General features: G+C 47.4%; 1 protein-coding gene across 1 annotated transcript in view; it reads left to right on the top strand.

Moving 5' to 3' along the window:
* LOC109900120 (catenin delta-2) overlaps positions 1–26,500 on the top strand; it is a 591,443-nt gene that overhangs the window by 235,075 nt on the left and 329,868 nt on the right. The window lies entirely within an intron of this gene.

Genomic DNA, 26,500 nt, shown 5'->3' with positions numbered 1-26,500 from the left:
GGAGAGAGTGAGCTGTCTAGCTGGGAGAGAGTGATCTGTCTAGCTGGGAGAGAGTGAGCTGTCTAGCTGGGAGAGAGTGATCTGTCTAGCTGGGAGAGAGTGATCTGTCTAGCTGGGAGAGAGTGATCTGTCTAGCTGGGAGAGAGTGATCTGTCTAGCTGGGAGAGAGTGATCTGTAGCTGGGAGAGAGTGATCTGTCTAGCTGGGAGAGAGTGATCTGTAGCTGGGAGAGAGTGATCTGTCTAGCTGGGAGAGAGTGATCTGTCTAGCTGGGAGAGAGTGAGCTGTCTAGCTGGGAGAGAGTGATCTGTCTAGCTGGGAGAGAGTGATCTGTCTAGCTGGGAGAGAGTGATCTGTCTAGCTGGGAGAGAGTGATCTGTCTAGCTGGGAGAGAGTGATCTGTCTAGCTGGGAGAGAGTGAGCTGTCTAGCTGGGAGAGAGTGATCTGTCTAGCTGGGAGAGAGTGATCTGTCTAGCTGGGAGAGAGTGAGCTGTCTAGCTGGGAGAGAGTGATCTGTCTAGCTGGGAGAGAGTGAGTGTTCAGTTATGTACAACAGCGATCCAATCATTTAAACAGACATGGCAACAAGAACCCTACAAGCCAAGGCTTCCCTCAGCAGAAAAGACAAGGAACAACTTGGAGATGCAAACGAGAGTAATGAACAGCTAAATGATATCCAGGTAATCGTAGTTAAAATGCTCTCAATTTTCACCAAAGCAAACAAACTGTTACAATCTGTGGTGAAAAAAGTAGATTTGCTAAAAAAGTTAAGTAGTCTATTATGTTAGACGTGCACCAACAAAGCGTGCACATGAGCCTTTTGGAAACAAAGCTGCAAACTTTTGGAACATGAATTAGACAAGCAAGAAAATAGAATGAGATAAAACAACATTAGAATATTGTTCTTACCGGAAGACAAGGACAAATGGGACCTTTCCAGCTACGTGGTCAAACTGATATCAGAGGAACTTGAAGTGGGTATATCACCAGAGGATCTGGAACGGTGCCATAGGATTGGTGTAAAACAGAAGAACGCTAAACACCTTTACATGGGAATCTTCAAGATGTGGATCTATCAGCCCAAAGTCAACATTCTGAAGGCACAGGGGGGGAAAGGAGATCAACATCCAAGTCCAGTCCAAACAATTCATCCAGGATCTGTCTGATAGGCAGCGGGAGCCCCTTACTCTGAGAACAGGAAGAAGTAGGAAAAGGTGATAACCACATAAGGCCACATACAGGATGCCAGCTCATCGTAAACTGAGACAATATTCTTCCCCCTCCCCCCAATAAAATCTATACGCTACTTTCCCCAAGTAATTCTTCTTCTATATGAAGTACCAATAGAAGTAACACTGATACCAATGGGCCAAGTGGACATTGGAAAGACAGCATATATAACTGCTCTATGGATGTGTTGTGTGTAGGGCTGTCATGGTGACCGTATTAACACCAGACTAGGGCTGTCATGGTGACCGTATTACCACCAGACTAGGGCTGTCATGGTGACCGTATTACCACCAGACTAGGGCTGTCATGGTGACCGTATTACCACCAGACTAGGGCTGTCATGGTGACCGTATTACCACCAGACTAGGGCTGTCATGGTGACCGTATTACCACCAGACTAGGGCTGTCATGGTGACCGTATTACCACCAGACTAGGGCTGTCATGGTGCCGTATTACCACCAGACTAGGGCTGTCATGGTGACCGTATTACCACCAGACTAGGGCTGTCATGGTGACCGTATTACCACCAGACTAGGGCTGTCATGGTGACCGTATTACCACCAGACTAGGGCTGTCATGGTGACCGTATTACCACCAGACTAGGGCTGTCATGGTGACCGTATTACCACCAGACTAGGGCTGTCATGGTGACCGTATTACCACCAGACTAGGGCTGTCATGGTGTCCGTATTACCACCAGACTAGGGCTGTCATGGTGACCGTATTACCACCAGACTAGGGCTGTCATGGTGACCGTATTACCACCAGACTAGGGCTGTCATGGTGACCGTATTACCACCAGACTAGGGCTGTCATGGTGACCGTATTACCACCAGACTAGGGCTGTCATGGTGACCGTATTACCACCAGACTAGGGCTGTCATGGTGACCGTATTACCACCACACCAGACTAGGGCTGTCATGGTGACCGTATTACCACCAGCCTAGGGCTGTCATGGTGACCGTATTACCACCACACCAGACTAGGGCTGTCATGGTGACCGTATTACCACCACACCAGACTAGGGCTGTTACAGTGACCATATTACCCCCACACCAGACTAGGGCTGTTACTGTGACCATATTACCACCAGACTAGGACTGTTACAGTGACCGTATTACCACCACACCAGACTAGGGCTGTTACAGTGGCCAAATTACCACCAGACTAGGGCTGTCATGGTGACCGTATTACCATCACACCAGACTAGGGCTGTCATGGTGACCGTATTACCACCACACCAGACTAGGGCTGTCATGGTGACCGTATTACCACCACACCAGACTAGGGCTGTCATGGTGACCATATTACCACCACACCAGACTAGGGCTGTTACAGTGACCATATTACCACCAGACTAGGACTGTTACAGTGACCATATTACCACCAGACCAGACTAGGACTGTTACAGTGACCATATTACCACCAGACCAGACTAGGGCTGTTACAGTGACCATATTACCACCACACCAGACTAGGGCTGTTACAGTGACCATATTACCACCACACCAGACTAGGGCTGTTACAGTGGCCATATTACCACCACACCAGACTAGGGCTGTTACAGTGACCATATTACCACCACACCAGACTAGGGCTGTTACAGTGGCCAAATTAACACCAGACTAGGGCTGTCATGGTGCCGTATTACCACCAGACTAGGGCTGTCATGGTGACCGTATTACCACCAGACTAGGGCTGTCATGGTGACCGTATTACCACCAGACTAGGGCTGTCATGGTGACCGTATTACCACCAGACTAGGGCTGTCATGGTGACCGTATTACCACCACACCAGACTAGGGCTGTCATGGTGAACGTATTACCACCAGACCAGACTAGGGCTGTCATGGTGACCGTATTACCACCACACCAGACTAGGGCTGTCATGGTGACCATATTACCACCACACAAGACTAGGGCTGTTACAGTGACCATATTACCACCACACCAGACTAGGGCTGTTACTGTGACCATATTACCACCACACCAGACTAGGGCTGTTACTGTGACCATATTACCACCAGACTAGGGCTGTTACAGTGACCATATTACCAACACGCCAGACTAGGGCTGTTACTGTGACCATATTACCACCACACCAGACTAGGGCTGTTACAGTGACCATATTACCACCAGACTAGGACTGTTACAGTGACCTTATTACCACCAGACTAGGACTGTTACAGTGACCATATTACCACCAGACTAGGACTGTTACAGTGACCATATTACCACCAGACTAGGGCTGTTACTGTGACCATATTACTACCACACCAGACTAGGGCTGTTACTGTGACCATATTACCACCAGACTAGGGCTGTTACAGTGACCATATTACCACCAGACTAGGACTGTTACAGTGACCATATTACCACCAGACTAGGGCTGTTACTGTGACCATATTACCACCACACCAGACTAGGGCTGTTACAGTGACCATATTACCACCAGACTAGGGCTGTTACTGTGACCATATTACCACCAGACCAGGGCTGTTACAGTGACCATATTACCACCAGACTAGGACTGTTACAGTGACCATATTACCACCAGACTAGGGCTGTCATGGTGACCGTATTACCACCACACCAGACTAGGGCTGTTACAGTGACCATATTACCACCAGACTAGGGCTGTTACTGTGACCATATTACCCCCACACCAGACTAGGGCTGTTACAGTGGCCATATTACCACCACACCAGACTAGGGCTGTTACAGTGACCATATTACCACCACACCAGACTAGGGCTGTTACAGTGGCCAAATTAACACCAGACTAGGGCTGTCATGGTGACCGTATTACCATCACACCAGACTAGGGCTGTCATGGTGACCGTATTACCACCACACCAGACTAGGGCTGTCATGGTGACCGTATTACCACCACACCAGACTAGGGCTGTCATGGTGAACGTATTACCACCAGACCAGACTAGGGCTGTCATGGTGACCATATTACCACCACACAAGACTAGGGCTGTTACAGTGACCATATTACCACCACACCAGACTAGGGCTGTTACTGTGACCATATTACCACCACACCAGACTAGGGCTGTTACTGTGACCATATTACCACCAGACTAGGGCTGTTACAGTGACCATATTACCACCACGCCAGACTAGGGCTGTTACTGTGACCATATTACCACCACACCAGACTAGGGCTGTTACTGTGACCATATTACCACCAGACTAGGACTGTTACAGTGACCATATTACCACCAGACTAGGACTGTTACAGTGACCATATTACCACCAGACTAGGACTGTTACAGTGACCATATTACCACCAGACTAGGGCTGTTACTGTGACCATATTACTACCACACCAGACTAGGGCTGTTACTGTGACCATATTACCACCAGACTAGGGCTGTTACAGTGACCATATTACCACCAGACTAGGACTGTTACAGTGACCATATTACCACCAGACTAGGGCTGTTACTGTGACCATATTACCACCACACCAGACTAGGGCTGTTACAGTGACCATATTACCACCAGACTAGGGCTGTTACTGTGACCATATTACCACCAGACCAGGGCTGTTACAGTGACCATATTACCACCAGACTAGGACTGTTACAGTGACCATATTACCACCAGACTAGGGCTGTCATGGTGACCGTATTACCACCACACCAGACTAGGGCTGTTACAGTGACCATATTACCACCAGACTAGGGCTGTTACTGTGACCATATTACCCCCACACCAGACTAGGGCTGTTACTGTGACCATATTACCACCAGACTAGGACTGTTACAGTGACCGTATTACCACCACACCAGACTAGGGCTGTTACAGTGGCCAAATTACCACCAGACTAGGGCTGTCATGGTGACCGTATTACCATCACACCAGACTAGGGCTGTCATGGTGACCGTATTACCACCACACCAGACTAGGGCTGTCATGGTGACCGTATTACCACCACACCAGACTAGGGCTGTCATGGTGACCGTATTACCACCACACCAGACTAGGGCTGTTACAGTGACCATATTACCACCAGACTAGGACTGTTACAGTGACCATATTACCACCAGACCAGACTAGGACTGTTACAGTGACCATATTACCACCAGACCAGACTAGGGCTGTTACAGTGACCATATTACCACCACACCAGACTAGGGCTGTTACAGTGGCCATATTACCACCACACCAGACTAGGGCTGTTACAGTGACCATATTACCACCACACCAGACTAGGGCTGTTACAGTGGCCAAATTAACACCAGACTAGGGCTGTCATGGGGACCGTATTACCATCACACCAGACTAGGGCTGTCATGGTGACCGTATTACCACCACACCAGACTAGGGCTGTCATGGTGACCGTATTACCACCACACCAGACTAGGGCTGTCATGGTGAACGTATTACCACCAGACCAGACTAGGGCTGTCATGGTGACCGTATTACCACCACACCAGACTAGGGCTGTCATGGTGAACGTATTACCACCAGACTAGGGCTGTCATGGTGACCATATTACCACCACACCAGACTAGGGCTGTTACAGTGACCATATTACCACCACACCAGACTAGGGCTGTTACTGTGACCATATTACCACCACACCAGACTAGGGCTGTTACTGTGACCATATTACCACCAGACTAGGACTGTTACAGTGACCATATTACCACCAGACTAGGGCTGTTACTGTGACCATATTACCACCACACCAGACTAGGGCTGTTACTGTGACCATATTACCACCAGACTAGGGATGTTACAGTGACCATATTACCACCAGACTAGGGCTGTTACAGTGACCATATTACCACCAGACTAGGACTGTTACAGTGACCATATTACCACCAGACTAGGGCTGTTACTGTGACCATATTACCACCACACCAGACTAGGGCTGTTACAGTGACCATATTATCACCAGACTAGGGCTGTTACTGTGACCATATTACCACCAGACCAGGGCTGTTACAGTGACCATATTACCACCAGACTAGGGCTGTTACAGTGACCATATTACCACCACACCAGACTAGGGCTGTTACAGTGACCATATTACCACCACACCAGACTAGGGCTGTTACAGTGACCATATTACCACCAGACTAGTGCTGTCATGGTGACCGTATTACCACCACACCAGACTAGGGCTGTTACAGTGACCATATTACCACCACACCAGACTAGGGCTGTCATGGTGACCGTATTACCACCACACCAGACTAGGGCTGTCATGGTGACCGTATTACCACCACACCAGACTAGGGCTGTCATGGTGAACGTATTACCACCAGACCAGACTAGGGCTGTCATGGTGACCGTATTACCACCACACCAGACTAGGGCTGTCATGGTGACCATATTACCACCACACAAGACTAGGGCTGTTACAGTGACCATATTACCGCCACACCAGACTAGGGCTGTTACTGTGACCATATTACCACCACACCAGACTAGGGCTGTTACTGTGACCATATTACCACCAGACTAGGGCTGTTACAGTGACCATATTACCACCACGCCAGACTAGGGCTGTTACTGTGACCATATTACCACCACACCAGACTAGGGCTGTTACTGTGACCATATTACCACCAGACTAGGACTGTTACAGTGACCATATTACCACCAGACTAGGACTGTTACAGTGACCATATTACCACCAGACTAGGACTGTTACAGTGACCATATTACCACCAGACTAGGGCTGTCATGGTGACCGTATTACCACCACACCAGACTAGGGCTGTCATGGTGACCGTATTACCACCACACCAGACTAGGGCTGTTACAGTGACCATATTACCACCAGACTAGGACTGTTACAGTGACCATATTACCACCAGACCAGACTAGGACTGTTACAGTGACCATATTACCACCAGACCAGACTAGGGCTGTTACAGTGACCATATTACCACCACACCAGACTAGGGCTGTTACAGTGGCCATATTACCACCACACCAGACTAGGGCTGTTACAGTGACCATATTACCACCACACCAGACTAGGGCTGTTACAGTGGCCAAATTAACACCAGACTAGGGCTGTCATGGGGACCGTATTACCATCACACCAGACTAGGGCTGTCATGGTGACCGTATTACCACCACACCAGACTAGGGCTGTCATGGTGACCGTATTACCACCACACCAGACTAGGGCTGTCATGGTGAACGTATTACCACCAGACCAGACTAGGGCTGTCATGGTGACCGTATTACCACCACACCAGACTAGGGCTGTCATGGTGAACGTATTACCACCAGACTAGGGCTGTCATGGTGACCATATTACCACCACACCAGACTAGGGCTGTTACAGTGACCATATTACCACCACACCAGACTAGGGCTGTTACTGTGACCATATTACCACCACACCAGACTAGGGCTGTTACTGTGACCATATTACCACCAGACTAGGACTGTTACAGTGACCATATTACCACCAGACTAGGGCTGTTACTGTGACCATATTACCACCACACCAGACTAGGGCTGTTACTGTGACCATATTACCACCAGACTAGGGATGTTACAGTGACCATATTACCACCAGACTAGGGCTGTTACAGTGACCATATTACCACCAGACTAGGACTGTTACAGTGACCATATTACCACCAGACTAGGGCTGTTACTGTGACCATATTACCACCACACCAGACTAGGGCTGTTACAGTGACCATATTATCACCAGACTAGGGCTGTTACTGTGACCATATTACCACCAGACCAGGGCTGTTACAGTGACCATATTACCACCAGACTAGGGCTGTTACAGTGACCATATTACCACCACACCAGACTAGGGCTGTTACAGTGACCATATTACCACCACACCAGACTAGGGCTGTTACAAAGTGACCATATTACCACCAGACTAGTGCTGTCATGGTGACCGTATTACAACCACAACCAGACTAGGGCTGTTACAGTGACCATATTACCACCACACCCAGACTAGGGCTGTCATGGTGACCGTATTACCACCACACCAGACTAGGGCTTGTCATGTGACCCGTATTACCCACCACACCAGACTAGGGCTGTCATGGTGAACGTATTACCACCAGACCAGACTAGGGCTGTCATGGTGACCGTATTACACCACAACCAGACTTAGGGCTGTCATGGTGAACGTATTACCACCAGAACTAGGGCTGTCATGGCTGACCATTATTACCACCACACCAGACTAGGGCTGTGTACAGTTGACCATATTACCACCACACCAGACTAGGGCTGTTACTGTGACCATATTACCACCACCACCAGCTCGGGCTGTTACTGTGACCAATTTACCACCACTGACTAGGACTGTTACAGTGACCATCTTACCACCAGAACTAGGGCTGGTTACTTGTGACCATTATTCCACCACACCAGACTAGGGCTGTTACTGTGACCATTATTACACCAGAACTAGGGATTTTACCGTGACCATATTACCACCAGACTAGGGTAATGACCATATTACCACCAGACTAGGACTGTTACAGTGACCATATTACCACCAGACTAGGGCTGTTACTGTGACCATATTACCACCACACCAGACTAGGGCTGTTACAGTGACCATATTACCACCAGACTAGGGCTGTTACTGTGACCATATTACCACCAGACCAGGGCTGTTACAGTGACCATATTACCACCAGACTAGGGCTAGCTTTACAGTGACCATTATTACCACCACACCAGACTAGGGCTGTTACAAGTGACCATATTTACCACCACACCCAGACTAGGGGCTTTTTACAGTGACCATATTACCACCAGACTAGTGCTGTCACTGGTGACCGTATTTACCACCACACCAGGACTAGGTCTGTTACAGTGACCATATTACCAACCCACCACCAGACTAGGGCCTGGTCATTTGTGACCCGTATTCCACCACCCACCAGGACTCCAGGGGCTGTCATGGTGACCGTATTACCACCACACCAAGACTAGGGCTGTCATGGTGAACGTATGGACCACCAGACCAGACTAGGGCTGTCATGGTGGACCGTATTACCACCCACACCAGACTAGGGCTGTTCATGGTGACCATATTAACCACCACCACACGACTAGGGCTGTTACAGTGACCATTATTACCGCCCACACCAGACTAGGGCTGTTACTGTGACCATATACCACCACACCAGACTAGGGCTGTTACTGTGACCATATTACCACCAGACTAGGGCTGTTACAGTGACCATATTACCACCACGCCAGACTAGGGCTGTTACTGTGACCATATTACCACCACACCAGACTAGGGCTGTTACTGTGACCATATTACCACCAGACTAGGACTGTTACAGTGACCATATTACCACCAGACTAGGACTGTTACAGTGACCATATTACCACCAGACTAGGACTGTTACAGTGACCATATTACCACCAGACTAGGGCTGTTACTGTGACCATATTACTACCACACCAGACTAGGGCTGTTACTGTGACCATATTACCACCAGACTAGGCTGTTACAGTGACCATATTACCACCAGACTAGGACTGTTACAGTGACCATATTACCACCAGACTAGGGCTGTTACTGTGACCATATTACCACCACACCAGACTAGGGCTGTTACAGTGACCATATTACCACCAGACTAGGGCTGTTACTGTGACATATTACCACCAGACCAGGGCTGTTACAGTGACCATATTACCACCAGACTAGGACTGTTACAGTGACCATATTACCACCAGACTAGGGCTGTCATGGTGACCGTATTACCACCACACCAGACTAGGGCTGTTACAGTGACCATATTACCACCAGACTAGGGCTGTTACTGTGACCATATTACCCCCACACCAGACTAGGGCTGTTACTGTGACCATATTACCACCAGACTAGGACTGTTACAGTGACCGTATTACCACCACACCAGACTAGGGCTGTTACAGTGGCCAAATTACCACCAGCCTAGGGCTGTCATGGTGACCGTATTACCATCACACCAGACTAGGGCTGTCATGGTGACCGTATTACCACCACACCAGACTAGGGCTGTCATGGTGACCGTATTACCACCACACCAGACTAGGGCTGTCATGGTGACCGTATTACCACCACACCAGACTAGGGCTGTTACAGTGACCATATTACCACCAGACTAGGACTGTTACAGTGACCATATTACCACCAGACCAGACTAGGACTGTTACAGTGACCATATTACCACCAGACCAGACTAGGGCTGTTACAGTGACCATATTACCACCACACCAGACTAGGGCTGTTACAGTGGCCATATTACCACCACACCAGACTAGGGCTGTTACAGTGACCATATTACCACCACACCAGACTAGGGCTGTTACAGTGGCCAAATTAACACCAGACTAGGGCTGTCATGGGGACCGTATTACCATCACACCAGACTAGGGCTGTCATGGTGACCGTATTACCACCACACCAGACTAGGGCTGTCATGGTGACCGTATTACCACCACACCAGACTAGGGCTGTCATGGTGAACGTATTACCACCAGACCAGACTAGGGCTGTCATGGTGACCGTATTACCACCACACCAGACTAGGGCTGTCATGGTGAACGTATTACCACCAGACTAGGGCTGTCATGGTGACCATATTACCACCACACCAGACTAGGGCTGTTACAGTGACCATATTACCACCACACCAGACTAGGGCTGTTACTGTGACCATATTACCACCACACCAGACTAGGGCTGTTACTGTGACCATATTACCACCAGACTAGGACTGTTACAGTGACCATATTACCACCAGACTAGGGCTGTTACTGTGACCATATTACCACCACACCAGACTAGGGCTGTTACTGTGACCATATTACCACCAGACTAGGGATGTTACAGTGACCATATTACCACCAGACTAGGGCTGTTACAGTGACCATATTACCACCAGACTAGGACTGTTACAGTGACCATATTACCACCAGACTAGGGCTGTTACTGTGACCATATTACCACCACACCAGACTAGGGCTGTTACAGTGACCATATTATCACCAGACTAGGGCTGTTACTGTGACCATATTACCACCAGACCAGGGCTGTTACAGTGACCATATTACCACCAGACTAGGGCTGTTACAGTGACCATATTACCACCACACCAGACTAGGGCTGTTACAGTGACCATATTACCACCACACCAGACTAGGGCTGTTACAGTGACCATATTACCACCAGACTAGTGCTGTCATGGTGACCGTATTACCACCACACCAGACTAGGGCTGTTACAGTGACCATATTACCACCACACCAGACTAGGGCTGTCATGGTGACCGTATTACCACCACACCAGACTAGGGCTGTTACAGTGACCATATTACCACCAGACTAGGGCTGTTACAGTGACCATATTACCACCACACCAGACTAGGGCTGTTACAGTGACCATATTACCACCACACCAGACTAGGGCTGTTACTGTGACCATATTACCACCTGACTAGGGCTGTTACAGTGACCATATTACCACCACACCAGACTAGGGCTGTTACTGTGACCATATTACCACCTGACTAGGACTGTTACAGTGACCATATTACCACCACACCAGACTAGGGCTGTTACAGTGACCATATTACCACCACACCAGACTAGGGCTGTTACAGTGACCATATTACCACCAGACTAGGGCTGTTACTGTGACCATATTACCACCAGACCAGGGCTGTTACAGTGACCATATTACCACCAGACTAGGGCTGTTACAGTGACCATATTACCACCACACCAGACTAGGGCTGTTACAGTGACCATATTACCACCACACAAGACTAGGGCTGTTACAGTGACCATATTACCACCAGACTAGGGCTGTCATGGTGACCGTATTACCACCACACCAGACTAGGGCTGTTACAGTGACCATATTACCACCACACCAGACTAGGGCTGTCATGGTGACCGTATTACCACCACACCAGACTAGGGCTGTTACAGTGACCATATTACCACCAGACTAGGGCTGTTACAGTGACCATATTACCACCACACCAGACTAGGGCTGTTACAGTGACCATATTACCACCACACCAGACTAGGGCTGTTACTGTGACCATATTACCACCTGACTAGGGCTGTTACAGTGACCATATTACCACCACACCAGACTAGGGCTGTTACTGTGACCATATTACCACCTGACTAGGACTGTTACAGTGACCATATTACCACCACACCAGACTAGGGCTGTTACAGTGACCATATTACCACCACACCAGACTAGGGCTGTTACAGTGACCATATTACCACCAGACTAGGGCTGTTACTGTGAACATATTACCACCAGACCAGGGCTGTTACAGTGACCATATTACCACCAGACTAGGACTGTTACAGTGACCATATTACCACCACACCAGACTAGGGCTGTTACAGTGACCATATTACCACCACACCAGACTAGGGCTGTTACAGTGACCATATTAACACCACACCAGACTAGGGCTGTCATGGTGACCATATTTACCACCACACCAGACTAGGGCTGTTATGGTGACCGTATTTCCGCCACACAGGCAGTCACGAGTCATGAAGGCAGTCAAATGTAGTCACGGTAACTAGGCTTCTCCAAGCTCTGATGCTGCTGGTCATTAGTAGCCTACCAAACACTTCATGAGAGCCCACGAGCTCATTTTGAACCACATTTCTATAGGCTAGGCCTACTATATTTATTTATGATCTTTCCTAATGTTAAGCACATTGCTTCTCTTTACAACATGAGTATAGCCTACCTGGCTGGCATGAAAATAAACCCGGGGAAAAGCTACCTCCATTCACTGTTGAAGTGTATACTGTAGAGGACATGTAGTTTGCTCCCCTGTTTCGAGACAGGTGTATGATACTGGTCCATTCTAAATAAATACAAATGTCACATATATATTATTTATTACATGTAAAGACAATATTAAGTCAATAAAGTTCTGATGGGTTATACTATTAGCCTTGTGAATTATATATTAACACTTGTGAATGATGCCCAGCATAAACAAACAGTATCAGCATCATTCACAAGTACTTTTTTTGCGACTTGTTCAAATCATAGTATCCCACCTCATGTAGCCTAGCCCATAGTCCTGTAAGGTTAGTATCACACCTCATGTAGCCTAGCCCATAGTCCTGTAAGGTTAGTATCACACCTCATGTAGCCTAGCCCATAGTCCTGTAAGGTTAGTATCACACCTCATGTAGCCTAGCCCATAGTCCTGTATGGTTAGTATCACACCTCATGTAGCCTAGCCCATAGTCCTGTAAGGTTAGTATCACACCTCATGTAGCCTAGCCCATAGTCCTGTATGGTTAGTATCACACCTCATGTAGCCTAGCCCATAGTCCTGTATGGTTAGTATCACACCTCATGTAGCCTAGCCCATAGTCCTGTATGGTTAGTATCACACCTCATGTAGCCTAGCCCATAGTCCTGTATGGTTAGTATCACACCTCATGTAGCCTAGCCCATAGTCCTGTAAGGTTAGTATCACACCTCATGTAGCCTAGCCCATAGTCCTGTAAGGTTAGTATCACACCTCATGTAGCCTAGCCCATAGTCCTGTAAGGTTAGTATCACACCTCATGTAGCCTAGCCCATAGTCCTGTATGGTTAGTATCACACCTCATGTAGCCTAGCCCATAGTCCTGTAAGGTTAGTATCACACCTCATGTAGCCTAGCCCATAGTCCTGTATGGTTAGTATCACACCTCATGTAGCCTAGCCCATAGTCCTGTAAGGTTAGTATCCCACCTCATGTAGCCTAGCCCATAGTCCTGTAAGGTTAGTATCACACCTCATGTAGCCTAGCCCATAGTCCTGTAAGGTTAGTATCACACCTCATGTAGCCTAGCCCATAGTCCTGTAAGGTTAGTATCACACCTCATGTAGCCTAGCCCATAGTCCTGTAAGGTTAGTATCACACCTCATGTAGCCTAGCCCATAGTCCTGTAAGGTTAGTATCACACCTCATGTAGCCTAGCCCATAGTCCTGTAAGGTTAGTATCACACCTCATGTAGCCTAGCCCATAGTCCTGTAAGGTTAGTATCCCACCTCATGTAGCCTAGCCCATAGTCCTGTAAGGTTAGTATCACACCTCATGTAGCCTAGCCCATAGTCCTGTAAGGTTAGTATCCCACCTCATGTAGCCTAGCCCATAGTCCTGTAAGGTTAGTATCACACCTCATGTAGCCTAGCCCATAGTCCTATATGTTTTAATAAGGTTAGTATCACACCTCATGTAGCCTAGCCCATAGTCCTGTAAGGTTAGTATCACACCTCATGTAGCCTAGCCCATAGTCCTGTATGGTTAGTATCACACCTCATGTAGCCTAGCCCATAGTCCTGTAAGGTTAGTATCACACCTCATGTAGCCTAGCCCATAGTCCTGTAAGGTTAGTATCACACCTCATGTAGCCTAGCCCATAGTCCTGTATGGTTAGTATCACACCTCATGTAGCCTAGCCCATAGTCCTGTAAGGTTAGTATCACACCTCATGTAGCCTAGCCCATAGTCCTGTAAGGTTTAGTATCACACCTCATGTAGCCTAGCCCATAGTCCTGTATGGTTAGTATCACACCTCATGTAGCCTAGCCCATAGTCCTGTAAGGTTAGTATCACACCTCATGTAGCCTAGCCCATAGTCCTGTAAGGTTAGTATCCCCCCCATGTCAGCCTAGCCCATAGTCCTGTAAGGTTAGTATCACACCTCATGTAGCCTAGCCATAGTCCTGTAAGGTTAGTATCACACCTCATGTAGCCTAGCCCATAGTCCGTAAGGTTAGTATCACACCTCATGTAGCCTAGCCCATAGTCCTGTAAGGTTAGTATCACACCTCATGTAGCCTAGCCCATAGTCCTGTAAGGTTAGTATCACACCTCATGTAGCCTACCAATATTAGTTAGTATCACACCTCATGTAGCCTAGCCCATAGTCCTGTAAGGTTAGTATCACACCTCATGTAGCCTAGCCCATAGTCTGTAAGGTTAGTATCACACCTCATGTAGCCTAGCCCATAGTCCTGTAAGGTTAGTATCACACCTCATGTAGCCTAGCCCATAGTCCTGTAAGGTTAGTATCACACCTCATGTAGCCTAGCCCATAGTCCTGTAAGGTTAGTATCACACCTCATGTAGCCTAGCCCATAGTCCTGTAAGGTTAGTATCACACCTCATGTGCCTACCCAGTCCCTGTAAGGTTAGTATCAACCCTCATGTAGCCCTAGCCCATAGTCCTGTAAGGTTTATCACACCTCATGTAGCCTAGCCCATAGTCCTGTAAGGTTAGTATCACAACCTCATGTAGCCTAGCCATAGTCCTGTAAGGTTAGTAATCCACACCTCATGTAGCCTAGCCCATAGTCCTGTAAGGTTAGTATCACACCTCATGTAGCCTAGCCCATAGTCCTGTATGGTTAGTATCACACCTCATGTAGCCTAGCCCATAGTCCTGTTAAGGTTAGTATCACACCTCATGTAGCCTAGCCCATAGTCTGTAAGGTTAGTATCACACCTCATGTAGCCTAGCCCATAGTCCTGTATGGTTAGTATCACACCTCATGTAGCCTAGCCCATAGTCCTGTAAGGTTAGTATCACACTCATGTAGCCTAGCCCATAGTCCTGTAAGGTTTAGTATCACACCTCATGTAGCCAGCCCATAGTCCTGTAAGGTTAGTATCACACCTCATGTAGCCTAGCCCATAGTCCTGTAAGGTTAGTATCACACCTCATGTAGCCTAGCCCATAGTCCTGGTAATGGTTAGTATCACACCTCATGTAGCCTAGCCCATAGTCCTGTATGGTTAGTATCACACCTCATGTAGCCTAGCCCATAGTCCTGTAATGGTTAGTATCACACCTCATGTAGCCTAGCCCATAGTCCTGTAAGGTTAGTATCACACCTCATGTAGCCTAGCCCATAGTCCTGTAAGGTTAGTATCACACCTCATGTAGCCTAGCCCATAGTCCTGTAAGGTTAGTATCACACCCTCATGTAGCCTAGCCCATAGTCCTGTATGGTTAGTATCACACCTCATGTAGCCTAGCCCATAGTCCTGTTAAGGTTAGTATCACACCTCATGTAGCCTAGCCCATAGTCCTGTAATGGTTAGTATCACACCTCATGTAGCCCTAGCCCATAGTCCTGTAAGGTTAGTATCACACCTCATGTAGCCTAGCCCATAGTCCTGTAAGGTTAGTATCACACCTCATGTAGCCTAGCCCATAGTCCTGTATGGTAGTATCACACCTCATGTAGCCTAGCCCATAGTCCTGTAAGGTTAGTATCACACCTCATGTAGCCTAGCCCATAGTCCTGTAAGGTTAGTATCACACCTCATGTAGCCTAGCCCATAGTCCTGTAAGGTTAGTATCACACCTCATGTAGCCTAGCCCATAGTCCTGTAAGGTTAGTATCACACCTCATGTAGCCTAGCCCATAGTCCTGTAAGGTTAGTATCACACCTCATGTAGCCTAGCCCATAGTCCTGTAAGGTTAGTATCACACCTCATGTAGCCTAGCCCATAGTCCTGTAAGGTTAGTATCACACCTCATGTAGCCTAGCCCATAGTCCTGTAAGGTTAGTATCACACCTCATGTAGCCTAGCCCATAGTCCTGTATGGTTAGTATCACACCTCATGTAGCCTAGCCCATAGTCCTGTAAGGTTAGTATCACACCTCATGTAGCCTAGCCCATAGTCCTGTATGGTTAGTATCACACCTCATGTAGCCTAGCCCATAGTCCTGTAAGGTTAGTATCACACCTCATGTAGCCTAGCCCATAGTCCTGTAAGGTAGTATCACACCTCATGTAGCCTAGCCATAGTCCTGTAAGGTTAGTATCACACCTCATGTAGCCTAGCCCATAGTCCTGTAAGGTTAGTATCACACCTCATGTAGCCTAGCCCATAGTCCTGTATGGTTAGTATCACACCTCATGTAGCCTAGCCCATAGTCCTGTAAGGTTAGTATCACACCTCATGTAGCCTAGCCCATAGTCCTGTAAGGTTAGGTATCACACCTCATGTAGCCTAGCCCATAGTCCTGTAATGGTTAGTATCACACCTCATGTAGCCTAGCCCATAGTCCTGTAAGGTTAGTATCACACCTCATGTAGCCTAGCCCATAGTCCTGTAAGGTTAGTATCACACCTCATGTAGCCTAGCCCATAGTCCATGTAAGGTTAGTATCACACCTCATGTAGCCTAAGGCCCATAGTCCTGTAAGGTTAGGTATCACACCCCTCATGTAGCCTAGCCCTAGTCCCTGTAAGGTTAGTATCACACCTCATGTAGCCTAGCCCAATAGTCCTAGTAATGGTTAGTATCACACCTCATGTAGCCTAGCCCATAGTCCTGTATGGTTAGTATCACACCTCATGTAGCCTAGCCCATAGTCCTGTAAGGTTAGTATCACACCTCATGTATGCCTAGCCCATAGTCCTATATGGTTAGTATCACACCTCATGTCGCCTAGAGCCCATAGTCCCTGTATGTAGTATCACACCTCATGTAGCCTAGCCCCATAGTCCTGTAAGGTTAGTATCACACCTCATGTTAGCCCTAGCCCATAGTCCTGTAAGGTTAGTATCACCACCTCATGTATGCCTAGCCCTAGTCATGTTAAGGTTAGTATCACCCTCATGTAGCCTAGCCCATAGTCCTGTATGTTAGTAGCACACCTCAGTGTAGCCTAGCCCATAGTCCCTGTATTTATAGGTTGTGTATCACACCTCATGTAGCCTAGCCATAGTCCTGTAATGGTTAGTATCACACCTCATGTAGCCTAGCCATAGTCCTGTAGGGTTAGTATCACACCTCATGTAGCCTAGCCCATAGTCCTGTAAGGTTAGTATCACACCTCATGTAGCCTAGCCCATAGTCCTGTATGGTTAGTATCACACCTCATGTAGCTAGCCCATAGTCCTGTATGGTTGTATAATAAGGTTATCACACACTCCATGTAGCCTAGCCCATAGTCCTGTATGGTTAGTATCACACCTCATGTAGCCTAGCCCATAGTCCTGTAGGTTAGTATCACACCTCATGTAGCCTAGCCCATAGTCCTGTAAGGTTAGTATCACACCTCATGTAGCCTAGCCCATAGTCCTGTAAGGTTAGTATCACACCTCATGTAGCCTAGCCCATAGTCCTGTAAGGTTAGTATCACCCTCATGTAGCCTAGCCCATAGTCTGTAAGGGTTAGTATCACACCCTCATGTAGCCTAGCCATAGTCTGTAAGGTTAGTATCACACCTCATGTAGCCTAGCCCATAGTCCTGTAAGGTTAGTATCACACCTCATGTAGCCTAGCCCATAGTCCTGTAAGGTTAGTATCACACCTCATGTAGCCTAGCCATAGTCCTGTAGGTAGTATCACACCTCATTAGCTAGCCATAGTCTGTAGGTTAGTATCACACCTCATGTAGCCTAGCCCATAGTCCTGTAAGGTTAGTATCACACCTCATGTAGCCTAGCCCATAGTCCTGTAAGGTTAGTATCACACCTCATGTAGCCTAGCCCATAGTCCTGTAAGGTTAGTATCACACCTCATGTAGCCTAGCCCATAGTCCTGTATAGGTTAGTATCACACCTCATGTAGCCTAGCCCATAGTCCTGTAAGGTTAGTATCACACCTCATGTAGCCTAGCCCATAGTCCTGTAAGGTTAGTATCACACCTCATGTAGCCTAGCCCATAGTCCTGTAAGGTTAGTATCACACCTCATGTAGCCTAGCCCATAGTCCTGTAGGTTAGTATCAACCTCATGTAGCCTAGCCCATAGTCTGTAGGTTAGTATCACACCTCATGTAGCCTAGCCCATAGTCCTGTAAGGTTAGTATCACACCTCATGTAGCCTAGCCCATAGTCCTGTAAGGTTAGTATCACACCTCATGTAGCCTAGCCCACTAGTCCTGTAAGGTTAGTATCACACCTCATGTAGCCTAGCCCATTAGCCTGTAAGTTAGTATCACACCTCATGTAGCCTAGCCCATCGTCCTGTAAGGTTAGTATCACACCTCATGTAGCCTAGCCCATAGTCCTGTAATGGTTAGTATCACACCTCATGTAGCCTAGCCCATAGCTCCTGGTAAGGTTAGTATCACACCTCATGTAGCCTAGCCCATAGTCCTGTAAGGTTAGTATCACACTCATGTAGCCTAGCCCATAGTCCTGTAAGGTTAGTATAACACCTCATGTAGCCTAGCCCATAGTCCTGTAAGGTTAGTATCACACCTCATGTAGCCTAGCCCATAGTCCTGTAAGGGTTAGTATCACACCTCATGTAGCCTAGCCATAGTCCTGTATGGTTAGTATCACCCTCATGTAGCCTAGCCCATAGTCCTGTAAGGTTAGTATCACACCTCATGTAGCCTAGCCCATAGTCCTGTAAGGTTAGTATCACACCTCATGTAGCCTAGCCCATAGTCCTGTATGGTTAGTATCACACCTCATGTAGCCTAGCCCATAGTCCTGTAAGGTTAGTATCACACCTCATGTAGCCTAGCCCATAGTCCTGTAAGGTTAGTATCACACCTCATGTAGCCTAGCCCATAGTCCTGTAAGGTTAGTATCACACCTCATGTAGCCTAGCCCATAGTCCTGTAAGGTTAGTATCACACCTCATGTAGCCTAGCCCATGTAGCTAGGCCATGTCTGTATGGTTAGTATCACACCTCATGTAGCCTAGCCATAGTCCTGTATGGTTAGTATCACACCTCATGTAGCCTAGCCCATAGTCCTGTATGGTTAGTATCACACCTCATGTAGCCTCGCCCATAGTCCTGTAAGGTTAGTATCACACTCATGTAGCCTAGCCCATAGTCCTGTAAGTTAGTATCACCCTCATGTAGCCTAGCCCATAGTCCTGTAAGGTTAGTATCACACTCATGTAGCCTAGCCCATTAGTCCTGTATGGTTAGTATCACACCTCATGTAGCCTAGCCCATAGTCCTGTATGGTTAGTATCACACCTCATGTAGCCTAGCCCATAGTCCTGTATGGTTAGTATCACACCTCATGTAGCCTAGCCCATAGTCCTGTAAGGTTAGTATCACACCTCATGTAGCCTAGCCCATAGTCCTGTAAGGTTAGTATCACACCTCATGTAGCCTAGCCCATAGTCCTGTATGGTTAGTATCACACCTCATGTAGCCTAGCCCATAGTCCTGTAAGTTAGTATCACACCTCATGTAGCCTAGCCCATAGTCCTGTAAGGTTAGTATCACACCTCATGTAGCCTAGCCATAGTCCTGTAAGGTTAGTATCACACTCATGTAGCCTAGCCATAGTCCTGTAAAGGTTAGTATCACACCTCATGTAGCCCTAGCCCATAGTCCCTGTAGGGTTAGTATCAACCTCATGTAGCCTAGCCCATAGTCCTGTAAGGTTATATCACACCTAATGTACTAGCCATAGTCCTGTAAGGTTAGTATCACACCTCAATGTAGCCTAGCCCATAGTCCTGTAAGGTTAGTATCACACCTCATGTAGCTAGCCCATAGTCCTGTATGGTTAGTATCACACCTCATGTAGCCTAGCCCATAGTCCTGTAAGGTTAGTATCACACCTCATGTAGCCTAGCCCATAGTCCTGTATGGTTAGTATCACACCTCATGTAGCCTAGCCATAGTCCTGTAAGGTTAGTATCACACCTCATGTAGCCTAGCCCATAGTCCTGTAAGGTAGTATCACACCTCATGTAGCCTAGCCCATAGTCCTGTAAGGTTAGTATCACACCTCATGTAGCCTAAGCCCATAGTCCTGTAAGGTTAGTATCACACCTCATGTAGCCTAGCCCATAGTCCTGTATGGTTAGTATCACACCTCATGTAGCCTAGCCCATAGTCCCTGTAAGGTTAGTATCACACCTCATGTAGCCTAGCCCATAGTCCTATATGGTTAGTATCACACCTCATGTAGCCTAGCCCATAGTCCTGTATGGTTAGTATCACACCTCATGTAGCCTAGCCCATAGTCCTGTAAGGTTAGTATCACACCTCATGTAGCCTAGCCCATAGTCCTGTAAGGTTAGTATCACACCTCATGTAGCCTAGCCCATAGTCCTGTAAGGTTAGTATCACACTCATGTAGCCTAGCCCATAGTCCTGTATGGTTAGTATCACCTCATAGCCTAGCCCATAGTCCTGTAAGTTAGTATCACACCTCATGTAGCCTAGCCCATAGTCCTGTAAGGTTAGTATCACACCTCATGTAGCCTAGCCCATAGTCCTGTATGGTTAGTATCACACCTCATGTAGCCTAGCCCATAGTCCTGTAAGGTTAGTATCACACCTCATGTAGCCTAGCCCATAGTCCTGTATGGTTAGTATCACACCTCATGTAGCCTAGCCCATAGTCCTGTATGGTTAGTATCACACCTCATGTAGCCTAGCCCATAGTCTGTAAGGTTAGTATCACACCTCATGTAGCCTAGCCCATAGTCCTGTAAGGTTAGTATCACACCTCATGTAGCCTAGCCCATAGTCCTGTAAGGTTAGTATCACACCTCATGTAGCCTAGCCCATAGTCCTGTAAGGTTAGTATCACACTCATGTAGCCTAGCCCATAGTCCTGTAAGGTTAGTATCACACCTCATGTAGCCTAGCCCATAGTCCTGTAAGGTTAGTATCACACCTCATGTAGCCTAGCCATAGTCCTGTATGGTTAGTATCACACCTCATGTAGCCTAGCCCATAGTCCTGTAAGGTTAGTATCACACCTCATGTAGCCTAGCCCATAGTCCTATATGGTAGTATCACACCTCATGTAGCCTAGCCCATAGTCCTGTAAGGTTAGTATCACACCTCATGTAGCCTAGCCCATAGTCCTGTAAGGTTAGTATCACACCTCATGTAGCCTAGCCCATAGTCCTGTAAGGTTAGTATCACACCTCATGTAGCCTAGCCCATAGTCCTGTAAGGTTAGTATCACACCTCATGTAGCCTAGCCCATAGTCCTGTAAGGTTAGTATCACACCTCATGTAGCCTAGCCCATAGTCCTGTAAGGTTAGTATCACACCTCATGTAGCCTAGCCCATAGTCCTGTAAGGTAGTATCACACCTCATGTAGCCTAGCCCATAGTCCTGTAAGGTTAGTATCACACCTCATGTAGCCTAGCCCATAGTCCTGTAAGGTTAGTATCACACCTCATGTAGCCTAGCCCATAGTCCTGTATGTTTTAATAAGGTTAGTATCACACCTCATGTAGCCTAGCCCATAGTCCTGTATGGTTAGTATCACACCTCATGTAGCCTAGCCCATAGTCCTGTAAGGTTAGTATCACACCTCATGTAGCCTAGCCCATAGTCCTGTAAGGTTAGTATCACACCTCATGTAGCCTAGCCCATAGTCCTGTAAGGTTAGTATCACACCTCATGTAGCCTAGCCATAGTCCTGTAAGGTTAGTATCACACCTCATGTAGCCTAGCCCATAGTCCTGTAAGGTTAGTATCACACCTCATGTAGCCTAGCCCATAGTCCTGTATGGTTAGTATCACACCTCATGTAGCCTAGCCCATAGTCCTGTAAGGTTAGTATCACACCTCATGTAGCCTAGCCCATAGTCCTGTATGTTTTAATAAGGTTTGTATCACACCTCATGTAGCCTAGCCCATAGTCCTGTATGGTTAGTATCACACCTCATGTAGCCTAGCCCATAGTCCTGTAAGGTTAGTATCACACCTCATGTAGCCTAGCCCATAGTCCTGTAAGGTTAGTATCACACCTCATGTAGCCTAGCCCATAGTCCTGTAAGGTTAGTATCACACCTCATGTAGCCTAGCCCATAGTCCTGTAAGGTTAGTATCACACCTCATTAGCCTAGCCCATAGTCCTGTAAGGTTAGTATCACACCTCATGTAGCACTAGCCCATAGTCCTGTAAGGTTAGTATCACACCTCATGTAGCCTCGCCATAGTCCTGTAAGGTTAGTATCACACCTCATGTACGCTAGCCATAGTCCTGTAGGTTAGTATCACACCTCATGTAGCCTAGCCCATAGTCCTGTAAGGTTAGTATCACACCTCATGTAGCCTAGCCCATAGTCCTGTAAGGTTAGTATCACACCTCATGTAGCCTAGCCCATAGTCCTGTAAGGTTAGTATCACACCTCATGTAGCCTAGCCCATAGTCCTGTAAGGTTAGTATCCCACCTCATGTAGCCTAGCCCATAAGTCCTGTAAGGTTAGTATCACACCTCATGTAGCCTAGCCCATAGTCCCTGTAAGGTTAGTATCACACCTCATGTAGCCTAGCCCATAGTCCTGTAAGGTTAGTATCACACCTCATGTAGCCTAGCCCATAGTCCTGTAAGGTTAGTATCACACCCTCATGTAGCCTAGCCCATAGTCCTGTAAGGTTAGTATCACACTCATGTAGCCTAGCCATAGTCCTGTAGGTTAGTATCACCCTCATGTAGCCTAGCCATAGTCCTGTAAGGTTAGTATCACACCTCAATGTAGCCTAGCCCATAGTCCTGTAAGGTTAGTATCACACCTCATGTAGCCTAGCCCATAGTCCCTGTAAGGTTAGTATCACACCTCATGTAGCCTAGCCCATAGTCCTGTAAGGTTAGTATCACACCTCATGTAGCCTAGCCCATAGTCCTGTAAGGTTAGTATCACACCTCCATGTAGCCCTAGCCTAGCCTATCCTGTAAGGTTAGTATCACACCTCATGTAGCCTAGCCCATAGTCCTGTAATGGTTAGTATCACAACCTCATGTAGCCTAGCCCTAGTCCTGTAAGGTTAGTATCACACCTCATGTAGCCTAGCCCATAGTCCTGTAAGGTTAGTATCCACACCTCATGTAGCCTAGCCCATAGTCCTGTAAGGTTAGTATCACACCTCATGTAGGCCTAGCCCATAGTCCTGTAGGTTAGTATCACACTCATGTAGCCTAGCCCATAGTCCTGTAAGGTTAGTATCACACCTCATGTAGCTAGCCCATAGTCCTGTAAGGTTAGTATCACACCTCATGTAGCCTAAGCCATAGTCCTGTAAGGTGAGTATCACACCTCATGTGCCTAGCCCATAGTCCTGTATGGTTAGTATCACACCTCATGTAGCCTAGCCCATAGTCCTGTAAGGTTAGTATCACACCTCATGTAGCCTAGCCCATAGTCCTGTAAGGTTAGTATCACACCTCATGTAGCCTAGCCCATAGTCCTGTAGGGTTAGTATCACACCTCATGTAGCCTAGCCCATAGTCCTGTAAGGTTAGTATCACACCTCATGTAGCCTAGCCCATAGTCCTGTATGGTTAGTAATCACACCTCATGTAGCCTAGCCCATAGTCCTGTAAGGTTAGTATCACCCTCATGTAGCCTAGCCCATAGTCCTGTAAGGTTAGTATCACACCTCATGTAGCCTAGCCCATAGTCCTGTAAGGTTAGTATCACACCTCATGTAGCCTAGCCCATAGTCCTGTAAGGTTAGTATCACACCTCATGTAGCCTAGCCCATAGTCCTGTAAGGTTAGTATCACACCTCATGTAGCCTAGCCCATAGTCCTGTAAGGTTAGTATCACACCTCATGTAGCCTAGCCCATAGTCCTGTAAGGTTAGTATCACACCTCATGTAGCCTAGCCCATAGTCCTGTAAGGTTAGTATCACACCTCATGTAGCCTAGCCCATAGTCCTGTAAGGTTAGTATCATCACCTCATGTAGCCTAGCCCATAGTCCTGTAAGGTTAGTATCACACCTCATGTAGCCTAGCCCATAGTCCTGTAAGGTTAGTATCACACCTCATGTAGCCTAGCCCATAGTCCTGTAAGGTTAGTATCACACCTCATGTAGCCTAGCCCATAGTCCTGTAAGGTTAGTATCACACCTCATGTAGCCTAGCCCATAGTCCTGTAAGGTTAGTATCACACCTCATGTAGCCTAGCCCATAGTCCTGTAAGGTTAGTATCACACCTCATGTAGCCTAGCCCATAGTCCTGTAAGGTTAGTATCACACCTCATGTAGCCTAGCCCATAGTCCTGTAAGGTTAGTATCACACCTCATGTAGCCTAGCCCATAGTCCTGTAAGGTTAGTATCACACCTCATGTAGCCTAGCCCATAGTCCTGTAAGGTTAGTATCACACCTCATGTAGCCTAGCCCATAGTCCTGTAAGGTTAGTATCACACCTCATGTAGCCTAGCCCATAGTCCTGTAAGGTTAGTATCACACCTCATGTAGCCTAGCCCATAGTCCTGTAAGGTTAGTATCACACCTCATGTAGCCTAGCCCATAGTCCTGTAAGGTTAGTATCACACCTCATGTAGCCTAGCCCATAGTCCTGTAAGGTTAGTATCACACCTCATGTAGCCTAGCCCATAGTCCTGTAAGGTTAGTATCACACCTCATGTAGCCTAGCCCATAGTCCTGTAAGGTTAGTATCACACCTCATGTAGCCTAGCCCATAGTCCTGTAAGGTTAGTATCACACCTCATGTAGCCTAGCCCATAGTCCTGTAAGGTTAGTATCACACCTCATGTAGCCTAGCCCATAGTCCTGTAAGGTTAGTATCACACCTCATGTAGCCTAGCCCATAGTCCTGTAAGGTTAGTATCACACCTCATGTAGCCTAGCCCATAGTCCTGTAAGGTTAGTATCACACACCCTCATGTAGCCTAGCCCATAGTCCTGTAAGGTTAGTATCACACCTCATGTAGCCTAGCCCATAGTCCTGTAGGTTAGTATCACCCTCATGTAGCCTAGCCCATAGTCCTGTAAGGTTAGTATCACACCTCATGTAGCCTAGCCCATAGTCCTGTAAGGTTAGTATCACACCTCATGTAGCCTAGCCCATAGTCCCTGTAAGGTAGTATCACACATTCACAGCCTCATGTAGCCTAGCCCCATAGTCCTGTAAGGTTAGTATCACACCTCATGTAGCCTAGCCCATAGTCCTGTAAGGTTAGTATCACACCTCATGTAGCCTATCCTAGCCCATAGTCCTGTAAGGTTAGTATCACACCTCATGTAGCCTAGCCCATAGTCCTGTAAGGTTAGTATCACACCCTCATGTAGCCTAGCCCATAGTCCTGTAAGGTTAGTATCACACCTCATGTAGCCTATCCCATAGTCCTGTAGGTTTAGTATCACACCTCATGTAGCCTAGCCCATAGTCCTGTAAGGTTAGTATCACCCCATGTAGCCTAGCCCATAGTCCTGTAAGGTTAGTATCACACCTCATGTAGCCTAGCCCATAGTCCTGTAAGGTTAGTATCACATCCTCATGTAGCCTAGCCCATAGTCCTGTAAGGT

This window comes from Oncorhynchus kisutch, linkage group LG11 (assembly GCF_002021735.2).
Source record: "Oncorhynchus kisutch isolate 150728-3 linkage group LG11, Okis_V2, whole genome shotgun sequence".
In the NCBI taxonomy this organism is placed as follows: Eukaryota; Metazoa; Chordata; class Actinopteri; order Salmoniformes; family Salmonidae; genus Oncorhynchus; species Oncorhynchus kisutch.
The sequence above is the reverse complement of the archived record's forward strand: the minus strand, read 5'-3'. Positions and strand labels throughout refer to the sequence as shown.